This window comes from Chiloscyllium punctatum, chromosome 10 (assembly GCF_047496795.1).
Source record: "Chiloscyllium punctatum isolate Juve2018m chromosome 10, sChiPun1.3, whole genome shotgun sequence".
NCBI classification, from domain to species: domain Eukaryota; kingdom Metazoa; phylum Chordata; class Chondrichthyes; order Orectolobiformes; family Hemiscylliidae; genus Chiloscyllium; species Chiloscyllium punctatum.
In genome coordinates this window covers 53985562-54006947 of record NC_092748.1, presented here as the reverse complement: position 1 = coordinate 54006947, position 21386 = coordinate 53985562, and positions in this window count along the sequence as shown.

The following is a 21386-nucleotide window of genomic DNA, read 5'->3' as shown; positions in this document are numbered from 1 at the left end:
TGTGTATGGAATGAGCTGACAGAAAAAGTGGTGGAGGCTGATAGAATAACAACATTTAAAAGGCATCTGGACAAGTATGTAAATAGGAAGCGTTTAGAGGGGTATGGAGCAAATGCTGACTAATAGGACTTGATTTATTTAGGTAATCTGGTTGGCATGAATAATTTGGATCAAAGGGTCTGTTTCCATGTTGTGCATCTCTATGACTCTATGATTCTACGGCGAGCAAGTGGTGAGCCTGAAGTCTCCAGGTAACCACTTTGACTTTCATATTAGGAATTGTCACTGTCTAGTTTCTACCTGGCATTGTGGGAATGGAAAACTGCACATAAATGAGGCAAGATTAACTAATAATGAGATATTAGTGCATGCAAACTTTAATGCATCTTTACCCTCTTGCCTTAAACATCTTGTCTTGCCAACCAAGACTTGTTTGGGAAAGGTGACTTTTTACTCTTGACATTGAGAGGCTCTTCACTGATCATCTCACAGATTTCCCAACACTGTCTCCATGGCTCAGGCTATTTAGAGAACCTATATCTTTTACTGTTTATGATCAAATTGTTTTTGTTATGTTATTGTGCTTTCTTCCCCTTAGAGTGTTACGTACCAATTTAAATGAGTCTAGAAGTACACTTTTGTAAATTTAAAAAATAAATTTATCTTCACACCTTTACCTCATAGGGTTAGAACATTATATCTCACACACTATCATATACAGACAAAAAAGCTAACAGATGAAGAAAAACAAAATGCTCACAATTTGTAATTATTTCAGTTTCTTTCATAGCAGTCTTGAAGTTTCTTCAATGCATCAATATTTTTGCTTTAAAGGAGGTCTTGTAAAAGCAAAGAATTCTCGTCTCGTCTAAAAGGACGGTTTCATATAGTTGAATTGTTAGAATGTCAGGTGAACTTAAAATTGGATAAGGTTGACAGGGTGTTCTCCACTTTCAAACTGCATTTTACTTGTTGTGTAGTGGTCTTTGTGTTGCTTTGATAATAATCCAGATGGTATTTCAGATATATCTATTCCAGGACAACTTCTGCTTTTTTGTAAAGGCAGGTTACAAACTTGGCTGGCCTACCCATGTGACCTATTACAAGTCCAATGTCCTTTGCTAAGTATGTTGGTGCATCAGTCCAATTAACATCTAAGGTTGTGCCTTTTCGCTGGCTGACAATTTCAGACAGCCACAGTCTTGATGTATAGGGTGAGGTGCCAATAAAAAAACACTGATAAGATCCAAGTCCTTGTTTGTCCAACACTCATTGAGATTTGATGTCAATATTGTTCAGTGAAGACAAAAGACAAAATATCTAACTACCCAAAGAACTGTCAATGCAGTAAATCAGAGACAAAAATAGAAATTGCTGGAAAAGGCACCACCAGGTCTGACAGAATCTGTGGAGAGAAATGTGAGTTCACGTTTCGGGTTGAGTGACCCTCCTTCCGAACTGACAAATTAACTTTCTGTTGATGGCTTATCCTTAAATCATGGATTGTGTGAATTCTACATATGGCTGTGATTATCCATTTTAATTTGATATTTGCTTTTGTATTTCCAGAATGATGTGGAGGTGCCAATGTTGGACTGGGATGGACAAAGTCAGAAGTCACATAACATTGGGTTATAGTCCAGCAGATTTATTTGAAATCACAAGCTTTCGGAGCACTGCAAGTTTGTGATTTCAAATAAACCGGTTGAATTATAACTTGGTGTTCTGTGACTTCTGATTTCAGGAATGGACTGCAGTTTAAATTGTCACAGTCATGTGATATTTTCATGAGAAGAATACCACCCAACATGAAAAAAAAACCTGTTCAGAGATATTATTACACAGCTCTGGAACAGATGGGACTTGAACCAAGACCTCCCTGTCTCAAAGGTAGGTATACCAGCACCATACCAGTCATGTTAAATACATTGCCCACATTTGAAAATTGTTTTAAAATTTGCAATGTATTCATATCTGGATGTGGCATTGTTCTATCTCTAGGAATCATAATTTTTAGCTTAAAAGGACAAAATCTTGGTGATCTGATCTTGGTACCTATTATTTCTGTTCGTCAAAAGTACTCTGCTTTGATGTTTAATTTTCTGTGGTTAATTCAGAGAAGTCAGCACATGCATGTCCACAACAAGCAATGATTGATCAGATTACCTGGGTGGATTATTTGCATAGCACATCTCAAATTTAGCTTCTTTACAAATGAATTTATCAAATTTATGCAATAAAACTAAAACTAAGCTTGTGTAGAACGGACATGCTTATGTACAGTAAGAACACTAACATTTTTTATCTTTGAATACTAAGTTTCATTTATGACAGCAGTGAAAGAAGTGACAGACTCAGAATAAACGGTCTACACATTTATCCAGCATATTTCACAGAGGACCATTGTGGTTCCCATGATATTGCACTTCACTTCTCCTGAGACCTCCTTCTTCCCACAGATTCTTATGTCTTAAATGTACCACTTGCTGTTGAAATCCCTGATGGATTTGAACTCATAGTTGAAACCTCCCTAGAATTTGGCAATAAATTAGTCTCCACAAGGAAATATACCAAAATGAAATGAGGAACATTGGAAAACAATACACTGGTGCAATTAAAACTCCGTTGTTGGGTCTTCAGTTCATAATAAAACTATCATGTTAAAAATCATTTCCCCGTTCATTCCTTAGGGAAAATAAAAGGATATTACATAATGGGGTTTATAACATTATTATATTTGGGGACTGTAACTTTAAAGCAAATGAAGGAAGTGATACGATCTGTTCTGAAATCTGCCCGAGAATAAGTCTGGGTGGTTTGATGATTAGTGATCAAAGGAAAACTTAGATTGATCTCCTGAAAAGAATGTGTACAATGTCTTGGAAACAATAGCTGCAGTCTCCAAGAGTGTGATGAGTAGACCTTAAAGGTGTTACAGGACAAGTTTGATAATCAATTTCAGTTAATATTCGGAAGCTGAAAGGGAGTTTCCAAAGGATAGCCAGTTTGAATTCCCACTCTGTCAAAAGATTAATGTATTTCATGTTGCCATTGAGATCAGGTTGCAAGCTTCCCTACAAAGCTTATCACAGACAGAGAGAATCTGTGTGATCACCAAAATAAGAACTCTGTCTGAAAGCTATCTCCACTGCATATAGGAGGAAGTCAGTCTCAATGTGCTTGGGTGATGTGTCTCCTCTTACCTTCCCACCTACTTTTGTGTCATTCACAAAATTAGTGACAGTTTGTTTACTTTCTTTATCCATGTTATTAATTTATCATGTAAAAACATTGTGACCCAATCACTGATTGTTGTGGCACTTCACTAGTTATAGGGTGTCATCCTGAAAATGTCCCCTCATTCCAACTCTCTATTGGTTAGCCAATCCTCTATTTATGTTAATGCCTCCAATACCATGGGCCTTTAACTATCCTGTTTGTTATCTCTTCAGGTAATTCAGCAAAATTGTCAAGCATGATTTCACTTTATAAAGCCATGCTGACTCTGCTTCATCTTAAGTATTTCTAATTTTATCGAGTATTTCTATTTTTATGGAGTTCAATGCAGCAAAATGTGAGGTGATGCACTTTGGGAAGAATAACAGGAAGGCAGAGTAGTGGGTCAATGGAAAGATTGTTGATAGTGTGGATGTGCAGAGGGATCTTGGAGTCCATGTACATAGATCCCTGAAAGTTGTCACCCAGGTTGATAGTGATATTAAGTAGGCATATGGTGTATTAGGTTTCATTGGGAGGGGGATTGAGTTCTGGAGCTGCAACATCATGCAGCAACTGTACAAAATGCTAGTGTGGCCGCAGTTAGAATATTGTGTACAGTTCTGGTCGCCATATTTCGGGAAGGATGTGGAAGCATTGGAAAAGGAGAGGAGATTTACCAGGATGTTGCCTAGTCTGGAGAGAAGGTCTTATGAGTAAAGGCTGAGAGACTTGGGTCTGTTGTCATTGGAAAGAAGTAGGCTAAGAGGGGATTTGATAGTTTTCTGAAGAAGGGCTTATGCCCGAAACGTCGATTCTCCTGTTCCTTGGATGCTGCCTGACCTGCTGTGCTTTTCCAGCAACACATTTTCAGCATTTGATAGAGACATACAAGATGATCAGAGGATTAGATAGGGTAGATAGTAAAAGTCTTTTTCCTAGAATGATGATGTCAGCTTGTACAGGGGGCATAACTACAAATTGAGGGGTGATAGATTTAAGACAGATGTCAGAGGCAGGTTCTTTACTCAGAGAGTGGTAAGAGTGTGGAATGCCCTACCTGCTAATGTAGTCAACTCAGCCACGTTAGGGAGATTTAAACAATTCTTAAATAAGCACATGGATGATAATAGGATAGTGTAGGGGCACAAGCTGAGAATAGTTCACAGGTCGGCACAACATCGAGGGCCGAAGTGCCTGTTCTGCACTGTATTGTTCTATGTTCTATGTTCTAAATGCTCTGTTGTTACATCCTTCAGAACAGACTTGAACATTTTTCCAATAACAGATGTTATGCTAACATATTTAGAGTTATCTGGTTTTCAATCTCATAGAGGCTTAGAGATGTACAGCATGGAAATAGACCCTTTAGTCCAACTTGTCCACGCCGACCAGGTATCCCAACCCAATCTAGTCCCATCTGCCAGCACCCAGCCCATATCCCACCAAATCCTTCCTATATATTTCCATCCTCTTAAATGTTGCGATTGTACTAGTCTCCACCACTTCCTCTGGTAGCCCATTCCACACACACACCACCCTCTGCATGAAAAAGTTGCCCCTTATGTCTCTTTCATATCTTTCCCCTCTCACCCGAAACCTATGCCCTCTAGTTCTGACTCCTCCACCTCAGGGAAAAGACCTTGTCTGTTTACCCTATTCATGCCCCTCATGATTTTATAAACCTCTAAGAAGGTCACCCTTCAGCCTCCGATTCTCCAGGGAAAAGAGTCCCAGCCTATTCAACCTCTCCCAATAGCTCAAATCCCTCAACCTTGGCAACATCCTTGTAGATCTTTTCTGAACCCTTTCAGGTTTCACAGCATCCTTCTGATAGGAAGGAGACCAGAATTGTACACAATATTCCAACAGTGGCTTAACCAATGTCCTGTACTCAATACACTGACCAATAAAGGAAAACATACCAAATGCCTTCCTCAATATCCTATCTACCTGTGCCATTACTTTCAAGGAGCTATGAACCTGCACTCCAAGGTCTCTTTGTTCAGCAACACTCCCTAGGACCTTACTATTAAGTGTATGAGTCCTGCTAAGATTTGCTTTCTCAAAATGCAGCACCTTGCATTTATCTAAATTAAACTCCACCTGTCACTCCTCAGCCCATTGGCCCATCTGATCAAGATCCCATTGTAATCTGAGGTAACCTTCTTCGCTGTCCACTACACCTCCAATTTTGGTGTCATCTGCAAACTTATTAACTATACCTCTTATGTTCATATCAAAATCATTTATATAAATAACAAAAAGTAGATGACCCAGCACCGATCCTTGTGGCACTCCACTGATCACCGGCTTCCAGTCTGAAAAACAACCCTCCACCACCACCCTCTGTCTTCTACCTTTGAGCCAGTTCTGTATCTGAATGGCATCTGAATTAGCATATGAGGAACGGCTGAGGATACTGGGATTGTATTCGTTGGAGTTTAGAAGATTAAGGGGAGATCTAATAGAGACGTACAAAATAATACATGGCTTTGAAAAGGTGGATGCTAGAAAATTGTTTCTGTTAGGCGAGGAGACTAGGACCCGTGGACACAGCCTTAGAACTAGAGGGGGTCATTTCAGAACGGAAGTGCGGAGACATTTCTTCAGCCAGAGAGTGGTGGGCCTGTGGAATTCATTGCCACGGAGTGCAGTGGAAGCCGGGACGCTAAATGTCTTCAAGGCCGAGATTGATAGGTTCTTGTTGTCTAGAGGAATTAAGGGCTACGGGGAGAACGCTGGCAAGTGGAGCTGAAATGCGCATCAGCCATGATTGAATGGCGGAGTGGACTCGATGGGCCGAATGGCCTTACTTCCACTCCTATGTCTTATGGTCTTATGGTCTTATGGCTAGTTCTCCCTGTATTCCATGATAACTAACCTTAGTAATCAGTCTCCCATGGGGAACCTTGTCGAACGCCTTACTGAAGTCCATATAGATCACATCTACTGCTCTGCCCTCATCAATCCTTTTTGTTTCTTCTTCAAAAAACTCAATCAAGTTTGTGAGACATGATTTCCCATGCACAAAGCCATTCTGACTATCCCTTATCTGTCCTGCCTTTCCAAATACATTGACATCCTGTCTCTCATGATTCCCTCCAACAACGTGCCCACCACAAATGTCAGGCTCACCAGTCTATAGTTCCCTGGCTTGTTCCTACTGCCTTTAAATACTGGCACCACGTTTGCCAACCTACAGTCTTCTGGCACCTCACCTGTGACTATCGATGATACAAATATCTCAGCAAGAGGCACAGCAATCACTTCCCTAGCTTCCCACAGATTTCTAAGTTACACCTGATCAGGTCCTGGGGATTTATCCACCTTTATGCATTTCAAGACATCCAGCATTTCCTCCTCTGTAATACGGACATTTTTCAAGATGTCACCATCTATTTCCCTACATTCTATATCTTCCATGTCCTTTTCCACAGTAAATACTCATGCAAAATATTCATTTATCTCCCCCATCTCCTGTGGCTCCACACAAAGGCCGCCTTGCTGATCTTTGAGGGGCCCTATTCTCACCCCAGTTACCCTTTTGTCCTTAATGCATTTGTAAAACCTCTTTGAATTCTTCTTCACTCTATTTTCCAGAGCTATCTGATGTCCCCTTTTTGCCCTCCTGATTTCCCTCTTAAGTATACTCCTACTGCCTTTTTACGTTTCTAAGGATTCACTCAATCTATCCTGACATGCTTCCTTCCTTTTCTTAACCAAATGCTCAATTTCTCTTATCATCCAGCTTTCTCTACACCTACCAGCCTTTCCTTTCACCCTAATTGGAATATACTGTCTCTGGACTCTAGTTAGCTCTTCTTTTTTTAAATAAAGATGTTACATTGGAACTTTTCCAGAATCTAAGGGTTCTTAGAAGATTACCAGCAGTGTGTCAACTATTTCTGTGGCTACTTCCTTTAATATCTCAGCATACATTCCATCAGGTCCAAGGCACTTAACGGTCTTCAGCCATTAGTTTCTCAAACACATTTTCTTCAGTGATACACTTGCATTATTTCTTTTGCTCATTGATTATTTCATAATTTTGGAACAATATAGTGTCTTTTATTATGAAGACTGATGCAAAGTACTAATTTGACTCCTGGTTCCCCTTATTACTTCTCCAGCCACATTCTCTAGGGGGCTGACATTTGTTTTGATTTCCTTCATTCTTTTTATGTATTTAAAGCTCTTGCTGCCCTTATTGATATTATTTTCAAGTTTATTTTCTACTGTTGCATTTTTCTGTCCTTTTAAAACGTTCAAAAACTTCTGGATTACCACTAACCTTTGCCAGATTTTTGTTTTATTTGATCCTGTCTTTAACTTGCATAATTTAACCATGATAGGCTCACACCATCCTAGTGTGTTTTCCTCACTGGAACATGTCTTTGTTGGGAACTACAAACTACTTTCCAAAAATGTTAAATGTTATTTCTCCACTATCATAGCTGCTAAAATCCTTTCCTACTTCAGTCCAGCCAACTACCCTCATTATTTTGTAATCACTCTTATTTAAGTTTAGCACATTTGTTTCAGATCCTTCCTCTCTAATTAAATGCTAAATTCAACTATCTTATAGTCAGCATTTCCCAGGTTGTTATGTATTCTGAGATAATTTATTACATTTACCTCATTGCACATTACCAGATCCAAATATAGCCTGATCCTTGGTTGGATCAACAACATCTTGTTATAGGAAACAGTATTGAATTGTCTAAATAATGTACTGCCTTTGTTTCATGCTCTCATTAGCTTTTGATTTAATCTCTATCCAACTGTACAGTTCCCATCAGGTTCTGGATTAGTGGTGCTGGAAGAGCACAGCAGTTCAGGCAGCATCTGAGGAGCAGTAAAATCGACGTTTCGGGCAAAAGCCCTTCATCAGGAATACTAGCAGGTGGCATAAACAGTAGACAGCTCCTACAATTGTGACCTTACCCATTTTATTTCTTACCTCCAACCATATGGATTCTGTATCTTCTGATTGAAGATCATTCCTTGCTTTGTATATACCAACACTGCTATCCACCACTTTGTCCTTCCTGTCTGACCTTTCAAAAAGTCACATACCCCATAACATTGCATTCCCAGCTTTGATCTGTTTGTAACCATGTCTCAAAACTAATATTCTGTACAAATTTAAGACATTTCTCTTCTAAAATATTCTTTGTCATTCGAGTTCCCGCACTTTCAATTGAGACCTTTAAGCATTTGGAATGCAAATAAGATTTCAAATTCCCTTTCACGTAATCATACAGCAATAAAGGAGGCCATTTGGTTTATTGTGCTTTCCTGGTTCAATTAGTCACATATGCAAATTCCTCCCTATCAAATATACACTCAATTTTCTTTAAAACTTAATTTTGAATCTGCTTCCACCAACCCCATCTGCAATATAGATAATAACATAAAAATCCCCCATTCTTCACCCTTTGATTCCCATCCACTGATTTCAACTTTTTAAACCAGTTCTCTTAAGTTTGTGCCTCTGTTTTTCAACTATCCTGCCAGAGAATCCAGTTTCCCCTATCTACTCTGTTGAAAAGTATTCTTGTACACTTCAAGTACATTTCCCCTTATCCTTTTAATAATTGTTGGCGCATTATTATTTATGCAGTTGCTTATTGAAGTAAATGTTTTTGAACACTTGCAAGATATATATGAAAAACTGACACTTTTCTACAAAAGCATTGGATTGCTGAAATAAAATAGGCTACATTTGTGCCAACATAACTTATATTGCTGCTCTCTTTAGTTTCTCTTTCTCTATCACCATGTCACACCACATACTGGCTTTATTTTATTAAATAAAAGTCCTATGTCTGCAGGAAATGGTTCTAATTTCCGAGAAATAACTGGCAACTCAATTATAAAATTATATACATTATAAATTCCGTTAATATAAACACATTGATTAGACTGACAAGACATTCTTAGTTAATCCTGCCAATAGCATTAAGAATATCACACCTTGCTTTTGGAGTTGGGGGAAAAAAACTGATAACCTCTTTAACTTTTTTATATGACACATTATGAGGTTTCTCTAAATTAACTTAGCCTCATATTGCAGCCACCTCATCCATTACTCCTTTATCATCTCAAATGTAATAAACTCTGGGATATTAACACCTTCTTTTTACCCACAGCCACCTTGTATTGCTTAATTTAATATCTACTGTGACAGCCGCGACATCTAAAATACAGCCATAGATTATATTTTCTGTAGTTATTTTTTATTTGATATTTTCATTGATCTCCTAAAATAGAAATTGGCTGGCTATTGTTCAAGTGCCTAAGTTATTGATAATTATGTTTACATTCTATGAATTGTGCTGCATATCTAAACCAATGATATGATAATCTATTGATTTTGGAATTAATCTTACTATTGCAATTCTGTTGTCAGACTTTGAGAGACAGCATGTAATAAGTTTCAAAATAATTGGAAATAATTACTCTCTGTCAATAAATGTTATTTGAAATTAAGATTTTCCTAAAGATATTAAAACGGAAATGGGTATATTTTCAGCATTGCATATGATTTATTAATTTCTAACCTCAGCATTTATGGCCAGAACGCTTGTACTCAGACAATTATTCAGAATCCAGGCGATGTACTATTAATGGGTGATTTTAAAATCAATATGTTACACTGACAAATAGATACAAAACAATATTACTGTTTTCAAGCAATGTGATCCCTAACGGAAATATAAATATGATAATATCTGAAATGTTACTATATGTAACTAAATAAATCAAATGTTAACTTGCAATCATTATGTTGTATTCTGTGGGAAATTCAAACTTTATTTCATTTATTATTTACTCATATTTCATACTATCCAAATAAACCAGTTGCAAATTTTGAAATCAGTTTAATAAAGAGAGTTTGAATTTAAGATCTGGGCAGTGGTTTCTTGACCATATTTCTATTTGTGGAGATTAGTTAAAAAAAATGGTTTGGTAAATAGAGTCTCAATTTGAAAAAGATGTGCTTTGAGGCTGCAGAATGATGGAGAGAGGTAACTGTTGAAGCAGGAGATATTATGGAAGTGATCAATTATTGACTGAGACAGGGAAGGAGTAAACAGATAAGGAAGAAAGTAATTCCTAAAATTTATGCAGGATTCTTTCCTCAAGCATTATTTTTGAATGCCTAAATCAGAAAAAAAGATTTTTAGATCAAATTATGTTAAATAAAGCAAAAGTATAATGTTGTTGTGAATCCTAAGTTTGCTAAATATAGGAAGAAAGGTTTAATAACTAACAAGAGAACTTTGAAGAAGTTAGTTAAGCTAAAGACTAGCAAAGTAGTGGAATCTACATTCAAGGATTCTAAGGGAAACAAGCAGAGAAAGAATGAGGATAAAAATTCTATTTTTGAGTTCTTTTGTACATTGATGCTTGCAGGCAGAGAATGACTGATGTAATATCTATTTCAAAAGGGAAATAAAAGCCAATTCGTCATTTACTTGACAGTTTAACAGTGGTAGATTTGGGTAAGGAAGATTTGGGTAGCTTTAGTTTAATATGAAACTACTAAGTAACTGCATGAAGAGAAAATAATTAGAAGGAGCCTACATAGCTTTCCAAAAGATTTCCTGAACATATTTTGATTACCAATGGTGCTTGGAAAAGAATTTGCGACATATTTCACATCTCACAAAAGACCACAAACTACTCCAAATTAAACAGGCTTTTGGCCAGATGAATAAGGATAACAACTATTTGGAATATATTGGATGGACCATCTGGTTGTTTCTTGTCCAATAATTTCAGAGGTTTGTATTATTCATTATGTCTGACATCAGTTTCGATATGGTGGAGGAAATAAGTCCTGTACATCTGGTGTACACAGATTTTCAGAAATCCTTTGACAAGGTATCACAAAGGAAATGCTTGGAGAAGAGAATAGCATAAAAACCTTTATGGCTTAGAAGGAGGCAATTTGGCCCATCAAGTATAAGCTTGCTTTGCCTAGAGGAGACAAGTCAATCTCATATCAGTTCTGAAAGTTTAATTCCTTTGAATATTCATCTAATTTCCTTTTGAAGTCATTGATTGTTTCCAATTTCACTTCTTGTGGGCAGTGAGTTGCAGGTCATTCATACTCAGTGTCAAACATTTCTTACTCGCATTAATTCAGCCTTTCTTGACCAAAAATCTTAAAGCTGTGACCCCAGTTTTTGTTCTTCCACCTAATGGGAATAGCCTCTCCTTACCTAACTTATTTAAATCTGTTATAATCTTGAACATTGTATCAAATCTCCCCTTAATCTTCTGTGCCTCAAGGAGAATACACCTATCTTTTTCAATCTAATATTGTAACTAAAATCTCTCACTCCTGAAACATTTCTTCAGTACCCTCTGAAGGATACTCACATTCTTCCTAAGTGTGAGACCATAACTGGATGCTATACCAACTGTTGGGACTTAACCAGACCTTTCTAAAGGTTCAGCATACCTTTACTATGTTTGTACAAAATTTTTGAAACCTGTAAAGATCATATCTTTACAATTTTCTGTATTTTTTGCTTGTGGACTGAAATCTGAAACAAACTATTTTAAAAACAAGAGATTGTCAAAAGGATTAGTATATCTTTTAAAAGAAGGTTACCTGACATTATTGTGAGTTATGTTCAAGCAGTGGAGAGGGCATGGGGTGGTCCAGATGCAGAAAAGCTGCAGCCATGGGGTTTGTACAAATGGAGATTCAGCCAGCAACAGGTAGCTGATTGCATTGGATAATGGAGACCAGTTACATTAACAAAGGCCTTCTGCTTGTCAACAACAATGTGATTGGCTCTCAGGTTGGCTTATAGATGTGAATGCTTGGGTCAGGAGCCATCAGACCTCTGGCAAGAAGGAGCTGTTCTTTCTCTGAATTAAAAAGCACTTCAAACATTTTATTTTACATTTTCTTTCATTTTTTCCTCAGCATCAAGAGGTATATCTAGTTGAAACAACATGTAGTTTGGGCTTGAGTAAAAGGCAAATGTTTTACTTAAACATTTGCCAACAAAAGTGCCGAAATCAAAACAAAATGAGACCAACAATCAATGTGTTAAATACATTAAGAAACACATATTAAAGGTATATTTTGAACTCTTTAAATTTGCAATATTTATGCAGTAATATCACACTGTGGATAATGTGGCAAACACCAGAAAAGGTGTTACATCTTACAGCAAAGAAATAGCATATTTGGCTTTATATTTCCGAATGTGTGTTTCCAGCAAAAAACAATTGGTGATAAAATGCACTTACCATATTTGTTACTTCAGAAATAAAAATTACAGTGCTCACCAAAATGTTGCAAAATGCTTCAGAGATATCAAATGTAAAAGGGAACTGCTTCTCAAGGCATCCTGGCACGTCACTTCCTGTCAGTTCTCGTAAACCATCACTGTCAAAAATACACCTTTGTAGGCTTTTAGATTGTTTTTCCATATATTAGAACTGATGGAATGCTATTGGTTAGTCTTGGAGTTTAGGCTTATGCACAACTTTGCTCAGATAGAGTCATGGAATCATAGAGATGTACAGCATGGAAACAGACTCTTCGGTTCAACCCGTCCACGCCGACCAGACATCCCAACCCAATCTAGTCCCACCTGCCAGCACCCAGCCCATATCCCTCCAAACCCTTCCTATTCATATACCCATCCAAATGCCTCTTAAATGTTGTAATTGTATCAGCTTCCACCACTTCGTCCAGCAGCTCAGTCCATACACGTACCATCCTCTGAATGAAAACGTTGCCCCTTAGGTCTCTTTTATATCTTTCCCCTCTCACCCTAAACCTATGCCCTCTAGTTCTGGACTCCCTGACACCAGGGAAAAGACTTTGTCTATTTATCCTATCCATGCCCCTCATAATTTTGTAAGCCTCTATAATGTCACCCCTCAGCCTCCGATGTTCCTTGGAAAACAGCCCCAGCCTGTTCAGCCTCTCCCTGTAGCTCAGATCCTCCAACCCTGGCAACATCCCTGTAAATCTTTTCTGAACCCTTTCAAGTTTTACAACATCTTTCCAATAGGAAAGAGACCAGAATTGCACGCAATATTCCAACAGTGGCCTAACCAATGTCCTGTACAGCTGCAACATGACCTCCCAACTCCTGTACTCAATACTCTGACCAATAAAGGAAAGCATACCAAACACCTTCTTCACTATCCTATCTACCTGCGACTCCACTTTCAAGGAGCTATGAACCTGGGCTCCAAGGTCTCTTTGTTCAGCAACACTCCCTAGGACCTTACCATTAAGTGTATGAGTCCTGCTAAGATTTGCTTTCCCAAAATGCAGCACCTCGCATTTATCTGAATTAAACTCCATCTGCCACTTCTCAACCCATTGGTCCATCTGATCATGATCCCATTGTAATCTGAGGTAACCGTCTTCGCTGTCCACTACACCTCCAATTTTGGTGTCATCTGCAAACTCACTAACTGTACCTCTTATGCTCGCATCCAAATCATTTATGTAAATGACAAAAAGTAGAGGGCCCAGCACCAATCCTTGTGGCACTCCACTGGTCACAGGCCTCCAGTCTGAAAAACAACCCTCCACCACCACCCTCTGTCTTCTACCTTTGAGCCAGTTCTGTATCCAAATGGCTAGTTCTCCCTGTATTCCATGAGATCTAACCTTGCTAATCAGTCTCCCATGGGGAACCTTGTCGAACACCTTACTGAAGTCCATATAGATCACATCTACTACTCTGCCCTCATCAAACTTCTTTGTTACTTCTTCAAAAAACTCAATCAAGTTTGTGAGACATGATTTCCCACACACAAAGCCATGTTGACTATCCGGAATCAGTCCTTGCCTTTCCAAATACATGTACATCCTGTCCCTCAGGATTCCCTCCAACAACTTGCCCATCTCCGAGTTCAGGGTCACCGATCTATAGTTCCCTGGCTTGTCTTTACCGACCTTCTTAAACAGTGGCACCACGTTTGCCAACCTCCAGTCTTCCGGCACCTCACCTGTGACTATCGATGATACAAATATCTCAGCAAGAGGCCCAGCAATCATTCCCTAATTCCCTAGCTTCCCACAGAGTTCTCGGGTACACCTGATCAGGTCCTGGGGATTTATCCATCATTAGCCGGTTCAAGACACCCAGCACTTCTTCCTCTGTAATCTGGACATTTTGCAAGATGTCACCAACTTTTTAAATGCTACAGCATGAAGAATGAAGACTTACCTTTGATAGAAAGAACATTTAATTACTGAAAAGTGATCACCATACAGTGGCAAAGGTTTCAAGTCAAAAGCAGCAAAAGTCAGTCACCTTCTAACAGTGATTTTGGCCATTGACTTCACTTTTGAGCTGCTGTTCTGTTGTATATGCATTTTTGAGCTGTTGGTGCTTTTGAAGGTAGTTTCTGGTTTTAGATGCTTCCAAGCTATCTGCTTGAACTGTCATATTATAGACCTATGTACACCTCTAAAGAGGTCCATCTTTATTTAAAATCTTAGTACTCATTATTATTCATAAAGGTTACATACTTCCAGCTCTATAACACAACACAACACAACACAAAAAGTGTCAAAGCAGAAATTAGAAGGGTTTGATGATAATTCAACAACAGCCACCAAGGAAAGGGAATATGGATCAGCAAATTTTGTTAGGAAAAAGTCATAATCAAAGTGCATGTATAACACCAAAAGATGCAGGAGCAGAATTAGCCAATTTAGCCCATCGAGTTTCCTCTGCCATTCGATATTTCTCAAACCCATTCTCCTGCCTTTTCCCCACAACTCTTGATGCCCTTACTTATCAGAATTTGGAGATGCCGGTGTTGGACTGGGGTGTACAAAGTTAAAAATCACACAACACCAGGTTATAGTCCAGCAGGTTTAATTGAAAGCACACTAGCTTTCGGAGCGATGCTCCTTCATCAGGTGATAGTGGAGGGCTCGATCGTAACACAGAATTTATAGCAAAAATTTACAGTGTGATGTAACTGAAATTATACATTGAAAAATTGATTGTCTGTTAAGCCTTTCATCTGTTAGAATACAGTGATAGTTTCACTTCTTTCATGTATAAATCACAAAACCTTTTTTTAAAAAGGTTTTTAAAAAAGGTTTTGTGATTTACACATGAAAGATGAAAGGCTTAACAGACTATCAATTTTTCAATGTATAATTTCAGTTACATCACACTGCAAATTTTTGCTATAAATTCTGTGTTATGATCGAGCCCTCCACTATCACCTGATGAAGGAGCGTCGCTTCGAAAGCTAGTGTGCTTCCTATTAAACCTGTTGGACTATAACCTGGTGTTGTGTGATTTTTAACTTCTTACTTATCAGAGGCAAGGTGACAGCATGGATATGAAACTTGGCTGTTTGGCAGAAAGGAAAGAGGGGGGATAAAAGGATCCTTCTCAGGATAGCAGCTGGCGATAAGTGGTGTTCCACAAGACTCAGTGTTGGTATCACAACTTTTCACTTTATACATTAGCGATCTTGATGAATGAACTGAGGGCATTCTAGCTGAGTTTGCAAATGATACAGATAGGGAGAAGGACAGGTAGCATTGAGGAGGTGGGGAGGCTGCAGAGGATTTGGACAAGTTAGGAGAGTGGGCAAATAAGTGGCAGATGGAATACAATGTGGGAAAGTGTGAGGTCACGTACTTTGGTAAGAAGAATAGACACATGGACATTTTCTAAACGGGGAGAAAATTCAGAAGTCTGAAGTGCAAAGAGACTTGGGAGTTCTAGTCCAGGGTTCTCTCAAGGCAAACTTGCAGGATGAGTTAATAGTTAGGAACGCAAATACAACGATGGCAATTATTTTGAGAAGACTTGAATATATAAGCAGGAACATATATAAGCAGACTCTATAAGGCTCTGGTTAAACCACATTTGGAGTACTGTGCGCAGTTTTGGGTCCCATATCTCCAGTAGGATATATTGGCACTGGATCGTGTTTGAAGGAGGTTCATGAGAATGAAAAGCTTAAACTATGAGGAACGTTTGAGGACTCTGAGTTTGTACTCAAAGGAGTTTAGAAGGAAGCGAAGGAATCTCATTGAAATATACAGAATACTGAATGGCCTGGATGGAGTAGATGTTGGGAAGATATTTTCATTGGTAGGAGAGGCTAGGACCCGAAGGTATAACGTTAGACCTTTTAGAACAAAAATAAGGAGAAACTTCTTCAGCCAGAGAGTGGTGAGTCTATGGAATTCATTGCCTCAGAAAGCTGAGGAGGCCAGATTATTGAGTATATTTAAGACTGAGGTAGATAGGCTCTTGAGTATCAAGGGGATCAAAGGTTATGGGAAGAAAGCGGGAGAATGGGGTTGAGAAACTTATCAGCTGTGACTGAATGGTGGAGCAGACTCGGTTGCCGGGATGGCCTAATTTGTGCTTCTATGTCTTATGACCTTAAAATCTCTTTACCTCTGTCCTAAAGACACTCAACGAGTTGACCTCTGCAGCCTACTGTGGCAATGTGTTCCACACATTCATCCCCTTGATGAAATTCTTCATCTCAGTTCTAAAGTGTCATCCCTTCACTCTGAGCCAGTACCCTCTGGTCCTAGTCTCTCTTACTAGTGAAAACATTTTATTCAGGCCTCTCAGTATTCCCGTCAATTTCAATGAAATCCCTACCGCATCCTTCTAACTCCATCAAGTACTAACCTAGAGTCCTCAATTTCCCTTATGATTTAAAAGCTACCTCAAGGGTACCTTTTTCATGCAAAGGGCGGTGTATGTATGGAATAAGCTGCCAGAGGAAGTGGTGGAGGCTGGTACAACTACAACATTTTTTAAAATGGATGGATAAATGAATAGGAAAGGTTTAGAGGGAATGAACCAAATGCTGGGAAATGGAACTGGATTAGTTTAGCATATCTGGTTGGAGTGGATCTGTACAGCTCTATTCCTCTATAACTGCTCCTCATATAACAAGGTCATCATCCCTGGGAACATTTTTGGAAATCTCTTCTGGACCCCTTGTAAAGCCAGCACATCCTTCCTTAGATATGGGGCTTAAAATTGCTCACAAAATTCCAAATGTGGTCTGAGCAGAGCCTAATGCAATGTCAGCAGTACATCCCTGCTCTTGTATTCTAGCCTTCTCAAAACGAATACTAACATTGCATTCGCCTTCCTAACTGCCAACTGAATCTACATGTTAACGTTAAGAGAATCCTGAACCAGGACTCCCTTTGTGCTTGCTAAGCCTTTCCCCATTAAGAAAATAGTTTATGGCTTCTACCAAAGTGCATAACCACACACTTTCTCACATTGTATTCCATCTGCCATTTCTTTCCCCATTCTCCTGGCCTGTGCTTTTGCTGCTTCCCTGCTTCCTGAACACTACCTGTCCAACCACCTATCTTTGTGTCATCTGCAAACTTAGCAACAATGCCCTCAATTTCTTCAATCAGACCATTAATGCATAACGTGAATAATTGTGGTCCGAACAGTGACCCCTGCAGGACTCCACAGTCACTAGCTGCCATCCTGAAGATGACCCCTTTATCCCTTCTCGCTGTATTCTGCCAGTTGGCCAATCTTCTATCCATGCCATTACCTTGCCACTAACACCATGGGCTCTTATCTTATTTGGCGGACTTCTACCTCCACAAAGAATGCTAACAGATTTGTCAGGCATGACTTGCGCTTGACGAAGCCATGCTGAATCATCCCTATTTTGCACTTCCAGATATTCTGCAATCTCATCCTTAGTAATGGACTCTAAAATCTCACCAGTGACTGAGGTCAGGCTAACTGGCCTATAATTTTCCATCTTCTGCCTCCCTCCTTTCTTACACAGGGTATTACATTAGCTATTTTCCTATCCTCTGGGACCCTCCTTGACTCCAGTAATTCCTGAAAGATCATCATCAATGCCTTTACAAACTCATCAGATATCGTTTACAGAATTCTAGGAAGTAGCCCATCCAATCCGGGTGACATATCCACCTCAGGCCTTTCAACTTTCCCAGCATCTTCTTCTTTGTGATGGCCACTACATTTTCCTCTGCTCCTGATTCTCTTGAAGTTCTTGTATCTTACTGGTGTCTTCTGCTGTGAAGGCTGATGCAAATTACCTACTCAATTCCTTCACCATTCCTTTGTTCCCCATTACTACCTCTCTAGGTTCATTTTCCAGATGTCCAATATCCACTCTTGCCTCTTGCTTACCTTTGATATACGTAAACAAAAGTCTTCCTAAATTCTTTTACATTACTAGCTAGCTTACCATCATAGATCATTCTCTTCCCCCTTATTGCTTTTTAAGTTATCCATTGCTGGATTTTCAAGGCTTCCCAATCCTCTAGCTTCCCACTAATCTTCCCCATATTGTTAAAAATCACACAACACCAGGTTATAGTCCAACAGGTTTAATTGGAAGCACAAGCTTTCAGAGCACTGCTCCTTCATCAGGTGGTGAAGGAGCAGTGCTCCGAAAGCTAGTGCTTCCAATTAAATCCATTGGACTATAACCTAGTGCTGTGTGATTTTTAACTTTGTACATCCCAGTCCAACACTAGTATCTCCAAATCATGACTTCCCCACATTGTAAGCCTTTTTATTTCCTTTTATATTGTCCCTAGCTTCCTTTATCAACTATGGCTGCTTTCACCTCCCCTTAGTATGTTTCTTCTTCCTTGGAATAGATTTCTACTGTGCCTCTCAAATTACCCCCAGAAACTCCTGCCATTGCTGCTCCACGGTTTTCTCTGCAGGAGGTCATTGTACACATTGGAACAAACGACAGGAAAAGAAAAGAACATAGGAAATTAGGCAGGAAGTTAAAAAGTAGGTCATTGAGGGTAATCATATCTGGATTACACTTGGTGTTACGTGCTATTGAGAGCAGGAATGGGAGGTTAGAGCAGATGAATGCCTGGACGAGGAGCTGGTGCAGAAAACAAAGACACATGTTTTTGGATCATTCGAATCTCTTCTGGGGTACAGGTTACCTGGATAAGGAGGATAGGTTGCACCTGCATTGGAAGGGGATTAGAATGCTTGCAGGGAGTTTTGCCAGAGCTGCTTGGGAGTGCTGTGTGCGTGCATGCCAGTATGTGTATGTTAGAACCCAGAGAAATAGTGAGAAAACAGATCAGTCTGAGACTGATGTAGTTGAGAAAAGGAGTAAGTCAAACAGTCAAGGCAGGCTGTAGAAATAATGAATGTATTGGCGGTCATCTTTCAACATTCTATACACTCTATACTATACTATAGTTCCTATGGATTGGAATGCAGCTAATGCAACTCTAATATTTTTTAAAATGAGGTAAAGAGAAAACAGGGTATTATAGACCGGTTGGCTTGATATTGGTAAATGGAAAACGTTACAGTTCACTATAAAAGATTTAATAGCAGAGCACTTAGAAAATAGCGAATGTATCAGACAGAGTCTAAATGGATTTACAAAAGGAAAATCATGCTTGATAAATTAGATTCCCTACGGTATGGAAACAGGGCCTTCAGCTCAACAAGTCCACACTGACCCTCCAAAGAATAACCACCCAAACCCATTCCCCTACCCTATATTTACCCCGACTCATACACCTAAAACTATGGGCAATTTAGCATTATCAATTTACCTGACCTGCACATCTTGAATGGTGGTAGGAAACCAGAGCACCTGGAGGAAACCCATGCAGACACGGGGAGAACATGCAAACTCCACACAGACAGTCACCAAGAAATCCAGGTTCCTTGCACTGTGAGGCATCAGTGCTAACCACTGAGACACCATGCCGCCCCATCAATGGACATTTTTCGACAATCTAACTAATTGAGTCAATAAAGGGAGGACCAGTGGAAGTAGTTTTTAGAAGGCTTTTGATGAGGTCCAATGTAAGAGATTAGCATGTAAAGTTAAAGTGCATGGGATTGTGGTAGTTCACTGGCAAGAATAGGGAACTAGTTGGCAGACATAAAGCAAGCGATAGAAATAATTAGGTCTTTTTCTGAGTAAAAGGCAATGCCTGGTGGATACTGTAGGGATTAGTGCTAGGATCCCAGTTATTCATATTACATTTTCATTATTTAGATGAAGGAACTAAAGGCAATATCTCCTAAGTTTGCAGAAGACACAAGGTTGGGAGGGTGAATTGAATGGAAGATGTAGAGATGCTTGTGTGATTTGGACAAGTTATTGTGGTTCTGTTCGCTGAGCTGGGAATTTGTGTTGCAGACGTTTTGTCCCCTGTCTAGGTGACATCCTCAGTGCTTGGGAGCCTCCTGTGAAGCGCTTCTGTGATCTTTCCTCCGGCATTTGTAGTGGTTTGAATCTGCCGCTACAAATGCCCGAGGAAAGATCACAGAAGCGCTTCACAGGAGGCTCCCAAGCACTGAGGATGTCACCTAGACAGGGGACGAAACGTCTGCAACACAAATTCTCAGCTTGGCGAACAGAACTACAACAATGAGTACCTGAGCTACAAATCTTCTCACAAACTTTGGACAAGTTATGCGTTTGAGCAAATGCATGGTACATCATGTCTAATGTGGATAAATTTGAGGTTATCTACTTTGGTAGCAAAAACAGGAAGGCAGATTATTATCTGAGTAGCGATTAGGTTGGGAAAAGGGTGATGCATCAAGACATGACTCTTGTATAGCAGTCACTGGAAAATGCATGCAGGTGCAGTAGTCAGTGAAGAAGCCAAATTATATGTTAGAAAATTAGACCATAAGACAAGGGAGCTGAAATTGGCCCATGCGGCCCATTGTGTCTGCTCCACCCCATGGCTGACCCCATGGTCAACCCCATTTCCCACTTTCTCCCTGATAAGGCCATGTTGGTCTTCATATTAAGATGATTCAAGTTGAGAAAGAGTGATGCCTTGCTGCAATTGCTCGGGGCTATGGTGAGACCACACCTGAAGTAGTGTGTGGAGTTTTAGTTTCTTTATCTGAGGAAGAGCTATGAGTGCAACAAAGATTTACCAATTGATTCTTGGGCTAGCAGGACTGATGTATAAAGAGAGATTGCATTAGTTAGACTTACATTCCATGGAGTTTAAAGAATGAGGGGAGCAGAGAAACTTATACAACTCTAACAAGACCTGTCAGGGTAAACATAGGAAGAGTTTTCCTGATGTCCTGGGAACTCAGAACCAGAGGTCACAGTTTAAATATATAGGGCTGGCCATTTCAAATTGA